The 8,957-nt window shown below is 37.3% G+C and overlaps 1 long non-coding RNA gene across 1 annotated transcript; it reads left to right on the top strand.

The window, feature by feature from the left end:
* Positions 1 to 4,227: 4,227 nt before the first annotated feature.
* Positions 4,228 to 8,744, top strand: LOC117284930. Its single transcript, XR_004515972.1, has 3 exons — positions 4,228 to 4,529; positions 7,157 to 7,234; positions 8,218 to 8,744. It is a non-coding gene; the product is annotated as an uncharacterized LOC117284930 (long non-coding RNA).
* Positions 8,745 to 8,957: the final 213 nt, after the last annotated feature.

Raw genomic sequence — 8,957 nt, 5'->3', positions numbered from 1 at the left:
AGGTCCCAACTCCATAAGGCTCAACAGGGCAAACCACCAGGCAAGGCAAGAAATTAAAGGAAGCGGGGGGATAAAAAATAAAAGAGCCAACAATGGGAAAATAACATGACAAGGATAAGTCAATTTATATAACCATCAATGTTAATGGCATTAATTCACCAATTGAAAGAAATAAGACTGGCAGAATGCATTAAGAAGCAAAATCCAACAGTATGCTGTATACAAGAAATGCGCTTAGTTCAAAAAGAAATTCATAGTCTGAAAGTAAGAGGAGGGAAAATAGTTTTTCAGGTGGCAGGAGACTGGAAAAAAGCAGGAGTAGCTATCTTATTTGCAGACCGAGTAGATTTCAAACCAAAACTAATTGAAAGAGACAAAGAAGGCCACTACATTCTTGTAAAGGGAACAATCCAGGAGGAGACATGATAATCATATATGCACCAAGTACTAATGCCACCAACTATTCAAAAAAAAATTAATGGACATGAAAAACTAAATAATCACTAATACAATTGTAGTGGGGAACCTCAATATCCCACTGTTACAGATAGACAGATCATCTAGACAAAAATTCAACCACAAAATACTAGAACTGAACTGAGCTTTTAAACAGTGGACTTAACAGACATTTACAGAGTGTTCCACCCCACTAAATCAGAATATACATTCTTTCAGCTGCACACAGGTCATTCTCCAAAATAAACCACAAGCTAGATCATAGAACATGTTTAAGTAAATGCAAAGGAATTGAAGTTATCTCCTGTTTATTATCCAATCATAGTGCAATTAAACTAGAGATTAATAGCATAAGAAACCACAAGAACTCACAAACACATGGAATTGAATAACATACTCCTAAACAACTAATGGGTCACAGAGAAAATTAAAGAATAAATTAGTTTCTACAATTAAATGATAGTGCCAACACAACACAGGAGGAATCCATGGGACACAATGAAAGTAATTGTCAGGGAAATTCATAGCAATGAATGCCTATACTAGGAAAACAAAAAGCTCAAATAACCTAATGCTGAACCTTAAGCTCCTAGAAAAAGAAGAGTAAGATAAACCCAAAGCTCATAAAAGGGAGGAAATTAAAGATCATAGCAGAAGTCAATGCAATGGAGAATGAATGATACAAATAATCAACAAATTGAAGAGTTGGGGTTTTTTTGGTTTTTGTTGTTTTGTTTTTCAGTACTGGGGATTGAATGCAGGTCCTTGCATTTATGGGGCAGGGAGCAGCACCACTGAGCTAAATCCCTGTCCCAAAGAATTATTTTTTTTTTGAAAGAATAAATAAAATTGATATCCCCTTAGCCAACCTTATCATGGAAGGAAAGGAAAAGCTCAAATCATGCAGTTAGGAACAAAAAAGGTGAAGTCACAACAGATCCTGCAGAAATCCAGAGGATCATCAATACCTATTTCAAGCACTTGTACTCTAATAAAATGGAAAACAGAAGAAATGGACAGATTCCTAAATACATATGAATTACCAAAGTTGAACAAAGAAGATATAAAAATTCTAAACACCCAATTACAGTCAGTGAAATTGAAAATGAAATTAAAAATTTACCAACAAAAGCCCAGATTCTGATGCATCTTGCTGATTTCTACAAGACATTTAAAGAAGAGCTATTGCCATTACTCTTTAAACCCTTCAATGAAATTGAAAGGGAAGCAATACTCCCAAATTTTTTCCTGGAAGCAAGTGTTACTTTAATTCTAAAAGCAGAGAAAGACCCAACCAAAAAGAAAACTACAGGCAATCTCCCTAGTGAGCATAGATGCAAAAAATCCTAAATAAGATCCTGGCAAACAGAATACAGAGGGTTATCAAGAAGATCATACACCCTGACCAAGTTGGATTTATCCCAGGGATGCAAGGATGGTTCAACGTAGGTAAATTGATAAATGTAATACACTGTATGAACAGAGCCAAGAACAAGAAGCACATGCTCATCTCAATAGATGCAGAAAAAGCATTCAACAAAACTCAACACCAATTCATGATAAAAACCCTACAGAAAATTGAGATAGATGATCTTTATCTCAATCTGATAAAGGCCATCTATGACAATGCAACAGCCATCACCATACTAAATGGTCAAAACCAGAAAGCCTGATTCATTCTAGAATCAGGAACAAGACAAGGATGTCCACTAATACCACTCCTGTTCAATATAGTTCTGAAAACATTAGCCAAAGCAATTAGACAAGAAAAGAAATAAAAGGAATAAAGACAGGAAAGGAAGAAGTTAAACTGTCACTATTTGTTGATATGATACTCCTCACAGAAGACCCAAAAAACTCTGCCAAGAATTAGCTTTAATTGACAGATTCAATAGAGTAGCTGGATACAAGGTCAACACTAAAAAATCAGTAGCCTTCTTGTACACAAATAAATATACACTCAGAGAGAAATTAGGGAAACAATTCCTTTCACAATAACATCCAAAAAAATGAAATATCTAGGAATCAATCTAATGAAGAAAGCAAAAGATCTCTACATTGAATACTACAGCACTCTGAAAAATAAGAGATTGAAGAGGCTATAAGAAAAGGGAAAGACGTCCCCTGTTCCTGGGTAGGAAGAACCAATATAGTGAAAATGGCCATACTTACAAAACTGCTTTACAGATTCTATGCAATCCTGATTATAATCCCAACTATTTCACAGAACTAGAGAAAACAATCCAAAAATTCATTTGGAACCAGAAGAAGCCTAAAATAGCAAAAGACATGGCAGGGGGTATCACAATTCCCAACTTGAAACTGTACTACAAAGCCACTGATAAAAGCAGCATGGTACTGGCAAAGAAATAAACCCAAATATCAGTGGAATAGATTAGAAGATGCAGAAACAACTCTAGACATACTCAGCTACCTCATCTTTGACAAAGGAGCCAACCATTCTTACTGGAGGAAAGACTCTCTTTAATAAATTGTGTTAGAAAAACTGGGTTTCAACCTGCCAAAGATTAAAACTAGACCCCCGTCTTCCACCATGCACAAAACTAAAATCCAAGTGGATTAAAAATCTAAATATTAAAACACAAACATTGAACTTGCTGAAAGATAAATTAGAACTTTCAAAGACATTGGCATAGGAAAAGACTTTGTGAACAAATCCTCAGTAACACAGGAACTAGCACAAAGAATCAACAACCTGGATCTCATCTTATTAAAAAGCTTCCGTACAGCAAGAGACACCACCAACAGAACTAAGAGACAACCTGCAATGTGGGAAAAAATTTTACCAGCTGTTCCTCAGACAAAGGTCTACTGTCTAGAATATATAAAGAACTGAAAAAAATCAGACACCCCCAAATATAAAGACCCAATTAAAAAACGGGTATCTGAAATGAACAGACATTTCTCAGACAAAGTAAAAGTGGCAAATAAACATGAAATAATGTTCAACATCACTGGTCATTCAAGAGATGCAGATGAAAACAACACTGAGATTCCACCTCACCCCAGAAAGAATGGCTGCTATCATGAAATCAACCAATAACAAATGCTGGTGGGGTTGTGGGGAGAAAGGAACCTTCTCCATTGTTGGTGGGAGTACAGACTGGTTCAACCATTGTGGAAATCAGTATGGAGATACCTCAGAAAAGCTAGGATTAGAAATCCCATTTGACCCAACTATCCCTCTGCTGGGTATTTATTCAAAAGAATTAAAAGAATCATACCACAGAGATATATGCGTACCCATGTTTATATGGCACAGTTTGTAATGGCTAAAACTTGGAAACAGCCCAATTGGCCATCAACTGGAGACTGGATAAAGAAGCTGTGGTTTGTTTTATATATATATATAATGGAGTACTAAGCCACAAAGAATGAGAAACTGGAGACATAGCTAAATGGATACACATTGAGGCCACACTCTTAAGTGAAATAAATAGGACACACATGTAAATACTGAATAGTTTCTCTGGTGTGAGAAACTGAAAGTATAAATAGGTTCAAAATGTATAACTGATGTGAAATAGGAAGAAAAGGTTTAAAGGAGCAGGGGAAGTGTGAGAGGCAGGGGAAAGGAAAGAAGGGAAAAGAAAAAAATGAAAAAAAGTGTGAGAGGCAGGGGAAAGGAAAGAAGGGAAAAGAAAAAAATATGAAAAAAAATGGAAACAAAGTCTTTGTAAATAAGGAGGGGTGAAGAGAGGGCAGGGGGATGGGGAAAAATAAAAACCAAGATATTATGTAAAGTCGATCCCCGGTACCAAAAAAGAAAATCAGTCTAACTCTCTTCCATCTTTTTGTCCTCAGTATCATCTGAGATCGACAGCTCGGCCTGAACTCTACCTTCTCACACTGGATGCTGACCACCTGCATCTAGATGACTTGCGGCTTGGGGGACTATAGGACAGCCATGGCGAACCTGTTAGAGCTTTCAGTGATACAAACAGCCTGCTGTGGCACACGTGCCACAGGTTCACCACCCCTGCTATAGGAGAACCACATTCTCTGAGCCTCTTGTGCCAAGTGTCTGTCAACGTATTTCTGTTGGTTGAAAGGTGAGTTTTGTTCTTTTTAATAAAAGAAAAAAGTTTTCTCATGGTACCACAGTTCGGAGCTGACCACTGTTAAGTGTAGGTCAGACACCCACCTCCTCACAGTGGTAATACAATAGTCAAAGTTCAGTGATTGCCCTGTGATGGCTACACACTCCTATGGATTTAAGTCTTCATTTCTGAGTTTAAAAACTATGTATGGAATCGCTTCTCAGCCTTTTGGCTAAGATCAAGTATAAAAAATTATATGTGTAGATATATAAACCTGAACATACAGGTTTAGGTAGAATTTTAAGATTATATAAAAATGATAGATCTTTTATAGTTTTAAAAAGTAAATTAGACATTGGTTTTATCTGTATCACAATTAAGAAATGGCACTGCACCAGCCTGGCAACCACAAGGTCCTGTGTTCTACTGCCACTACCGGGAAAAAAAAAGTAAGAAAGGAAAAGGAATAATGCTTTATTTCATAATGTACTGGTCAAGTCAATTCTTTTAAAATCATATTTTACAGGGCCAGGGATTTAGCTCAGTGGTTCTACCGCCTGCCTCACAAGCATAACGACCTGAGTTTGATGCCTGGTACCAGAAAACAAAATAAAATCATATTTTACAATCCCAGTAAAATTCCACTTTAATTACAGTTGACCAGATTGTATCCTGGGTACCTACTGATATTATATAATTTATAAAGAAAATATTTCATTTATTTGTTGATCATATTTCACCCTGATTAACAGCCTGCTCCGTAGTTATTATTGACTTCATTGTCACCTTTCTTTTTTCTTTTTTTGTGCTGGGGATTGAACTCAGGACCTTTCACTTATGAGGCAGTTGGTGGCACCACTGAGCTAAATCCGCAGTCCCATTATCACTTTTTTAAAAATTTTTCTCGTTATCAGAGATATGATAATATTCTCTAGTCAGCCAGATATGTAGTAACAAGGTTAAGAAACCATACTTTAACCAGTAATTGGTCTTTCTGTGCTACTGTAACTCCGCCCATTCTGGCATTCAAATTTTAGGTAGAAAGTGTAGAAACTAATCACATTTCACTGTGCTAAGTCCTGATACGAGGTTATAGAAGCATCAATCTTTGCATAGTTCCACCATGTCTTTCTATGGAGTTTTCCCATTCCCACTCTGAATACCATTTCTAAATCCTAAGTCTATTTCTAGGAGCACCTAATATTTATCTTGTTGCATCACCCAGGGAACGCTATCTTTTCACTTTAAGGTATTTCTACCAAGTGCAGTAATATGAGATTAGTATTAGACCAACGTTTGAAGGATCAGCCACATACCATAAACTTCCTGCCTAAATGTGGGTTGTAGGTTGTTTCTTTAACCCCTTCCAAATTTGGAATTTTTTTCCTTAAATTTTGTAATAAAAAGTTCCTATTTAAGAGTTAAGTCTGTGCCGTGAGGATGGCTCAATGCAGAGTACTTGTTAGCACATACAAGGCCCAATTCGTATCACCACCTCCTTCCAGAAAAAGAGAAAAGTCTTATCATAATTATCTGACTGAAAAATCAAAAGATTGCAATCCTGGAAGTGAACAGCAGCTCTCCATTTTAAAAGCCATTAATACAACCAGGCACGATGGTGCACATCTGAATTCCAGCTTTCTAGGAGGCCAAGGGAGGAGGATCACAAGTTCAAGCTCAGCCTGAGCAATTTAGTGATTCAGTGAAACCTGTTTTAAACTTTTTTTTTTTTTTGTACAGAGGATCAAACTCGAGACCTTGCACTTACAAGGCAGGAGGTGGAGCCACTGAGCTAAATCCCCAGCCCCGTTTTAAACATTTTTAAAGAGCTGGGAATGTAGTTCAGTGTTGAAGGCATTCAACCTATAGTACACACGCAGCCATATACTCTAGGGTGCTGCATGAGACCCTTATGAATTTGATCAGTTCCTGAGGGCTGGTTATAGCTTAAATTGGTTGTAAGTCAATACAGCTGAGACCTGGATGTTTATGTGAGTACTCACTATAGATAACAAGAAGCACCTGCCTCGCAAGCTCAAGGACCCGAGTTCAATCCCCGGTACCACAAAAAAAAACAAGAAGCAGGTGACTCTTCCATTAACCTAATTAACCCGAATTGTTTGTATGTCAGGCTGGTTGTAACTTGAGGGTGCACTGTACCATCGAGTATCATGATGTCCACTAACCCATCATATCACTCCTCATTTCCTTTTAGCTCCCAAGGTATTGAGTCTACGAACCCTGAAGCCTTTGTGCGACTTTGAACAATATTTTCCTTTTTCAGTATTAAAAGTAAATGTTTGACCTTTCTGACTTATTTTAAAATTTAATAGCTTTTATTAAGAACTTTTCCTAAAATGCAGACATTGCTTAGCTTTATTTATGGTGGCTTGGTCCTCAGAGTGACAGGGAGTTTTCTGAAACCACACTAAAATTCCCTCATTTCCACTTCAGGGTCCTCAGCCTTTAGGTAAGGACAGCACACCTGCAAACTAGGTTAGAGTTCTTTTGATCTTAAAACAGAAACCAAACTAATATCACTTATGTTTTCCTTTCCCTAAAGCTTCAATGTTTGAGTTTTTTATATATAGGAAATCGGGGCAAACCTATTTATTAGATTTTCTCTTCTTCCTCTTCAGTTGCATTTGTCATCAGTTTTAATACCGGAGAATGTTGGAGTAAGAAATAGGAATATCCTGTTTGACAACTTATAAAAGGTGAGGTGTTTGGTTAAACTCAGGTCAAGCACTCTGGAGAGTTCTGTAGCTCTTCTTCATTCTTCACATGTTACTAGGAACAGAGCCGAGTTTACAAAAGTTTACAAGTTTTACCCTGAGAACATGCTACTCCTCTCACCAGGAAATAAGATTTAAAAAAAGTAAACTGAACCATGTTAAAACCAGTAGAGGAAACTGATGTCCAAAGAGTGAGTCTTGTATGAGCTTTTTTTGGACAAAATTAACAACATTTAATCATTCTCTAACCTATGATATACAGATTTGGATTTCGGTATGAAGTATGCTTCAGTACTGTATATTAGCTTGTTTTCTCTTACTACAACAAAGCACACAAAGCTGGGTAATTAATTTTTAAAATGCAGGTTTATTTCAGTCACATTTCTGGAGGTTCAAGGACCTGGTGCCAACACTGGCTTCAGTTTCACAAGGGGCCTCTTAGCTGAGTCACATGGTGCATACATCATGGTGGGAGCATGTGGGAGTCGGAGCAATTCAGAGATCAAGCTCTCTTTTATAACAACACGCTCTCATGAGAGCTAACTCAGGTTCCTCAAGAGCGTCCTTAATCACTTCCAAGGGCAGTGCAACCAGTGACTTGGCCAACACCCACCAGCCTCTCCTCCCCGTATGTGTGTGTATGGGGTGCTAGGGATTGAACACAGGGCCTTTGTACTGATCTATATCCCCAGCCCTGTTTAATTTTATATTTGAGACAGCGTCTTGCTAAATTGCTAAGTTGCCAAGCCTGGGCTCAAATTTGTGATCCTCCTGCCTCAGCCTCTCAAAGTACTGGGATTACAGGTGTGTTCCACCACCATGCTCAGTGGCTCTCCATGTTAAAAACCCAATCCTCTCTGTACATCATTACACTGGTGACCAAGCTTCCAACACTGAACCTTTTGGGAACATTCAAACCCTAGCATGCAGATTTAAAATTTTTATTTTATCTTATTTTATTACAGTTTTGGAGTTGAACCCAGTGCTTTGGCTTGCTAGACAAGTATTCTACCCTGACCTATATCCCAGCTTTTTTTATTTATTGAGAAAAGGTCTCACCAAGTTACCCAAGAGGGCCTCAAACTTACAATCCTCCTGCCTCAGCCTCCTCAGTAGTTGGAATTACAGGTCTGTACAACTACATCTGGCAGCATGTAGATATTAAAACAGTCAATCTAAAGAGTAACCTAGGTGTATTTATTTAATTCCTGGGATTCAACACTGTGGAGTCAATTTATAAAGGAAAAGTGTGTTCCAACCATGTATACCCAGAATTTCAGGAGAAGTACAGTTAAATGAGTGTTACTGAACAGCTGCTGCTATGTAACTTTATGTCTTCCTGATATAAAAGACAAGCACAGTGTATCCAAACTTTATTAAATAGTTTAATTTACAAATATGACATTAGAGATCAGAGTAGCCAATGAAGGTAGCCTTTTATATTACATTAAGCCATGAAACCTTTGCCTACAAAGTATTTTGCAAATTTAGGTGTTAGAAAGTATCTCTCTCACATTTTACTCAAGCTAAAAGGGATAAGAGAACATACTGCATACTTCCTAACTTTTCTTTAAATGTGATTTTTATAACCTGATTTAAACATAGTTTACGGATTTGCATGCATAGCTGCTCAATAAACAGATTGTGTTGCTTTTTTCAAGCAACAAATATATTACTTTCAGTCTCTCAGTAAGATCACTAAATT

Source organism: Fukomys damarensis, unplaced genomic scaffold, assembly GCF_012274545.1.
Source record: "Fukomys damarensis isolate Sample0158 unplaced genomic scaffold, DMR_v1.0_HiC HiC_scaffold_12857, whole genome shotgun sequence".
Lineage (NCBI taxonomy): Eukaryota > Metazoa > Chordata > Mammalia > Rodentia > Bathyergidae > Fukomys > Fukomys damarensis.
This window is presented reverse-complemented; position numbering and strand designations above follow the sequence as displayed.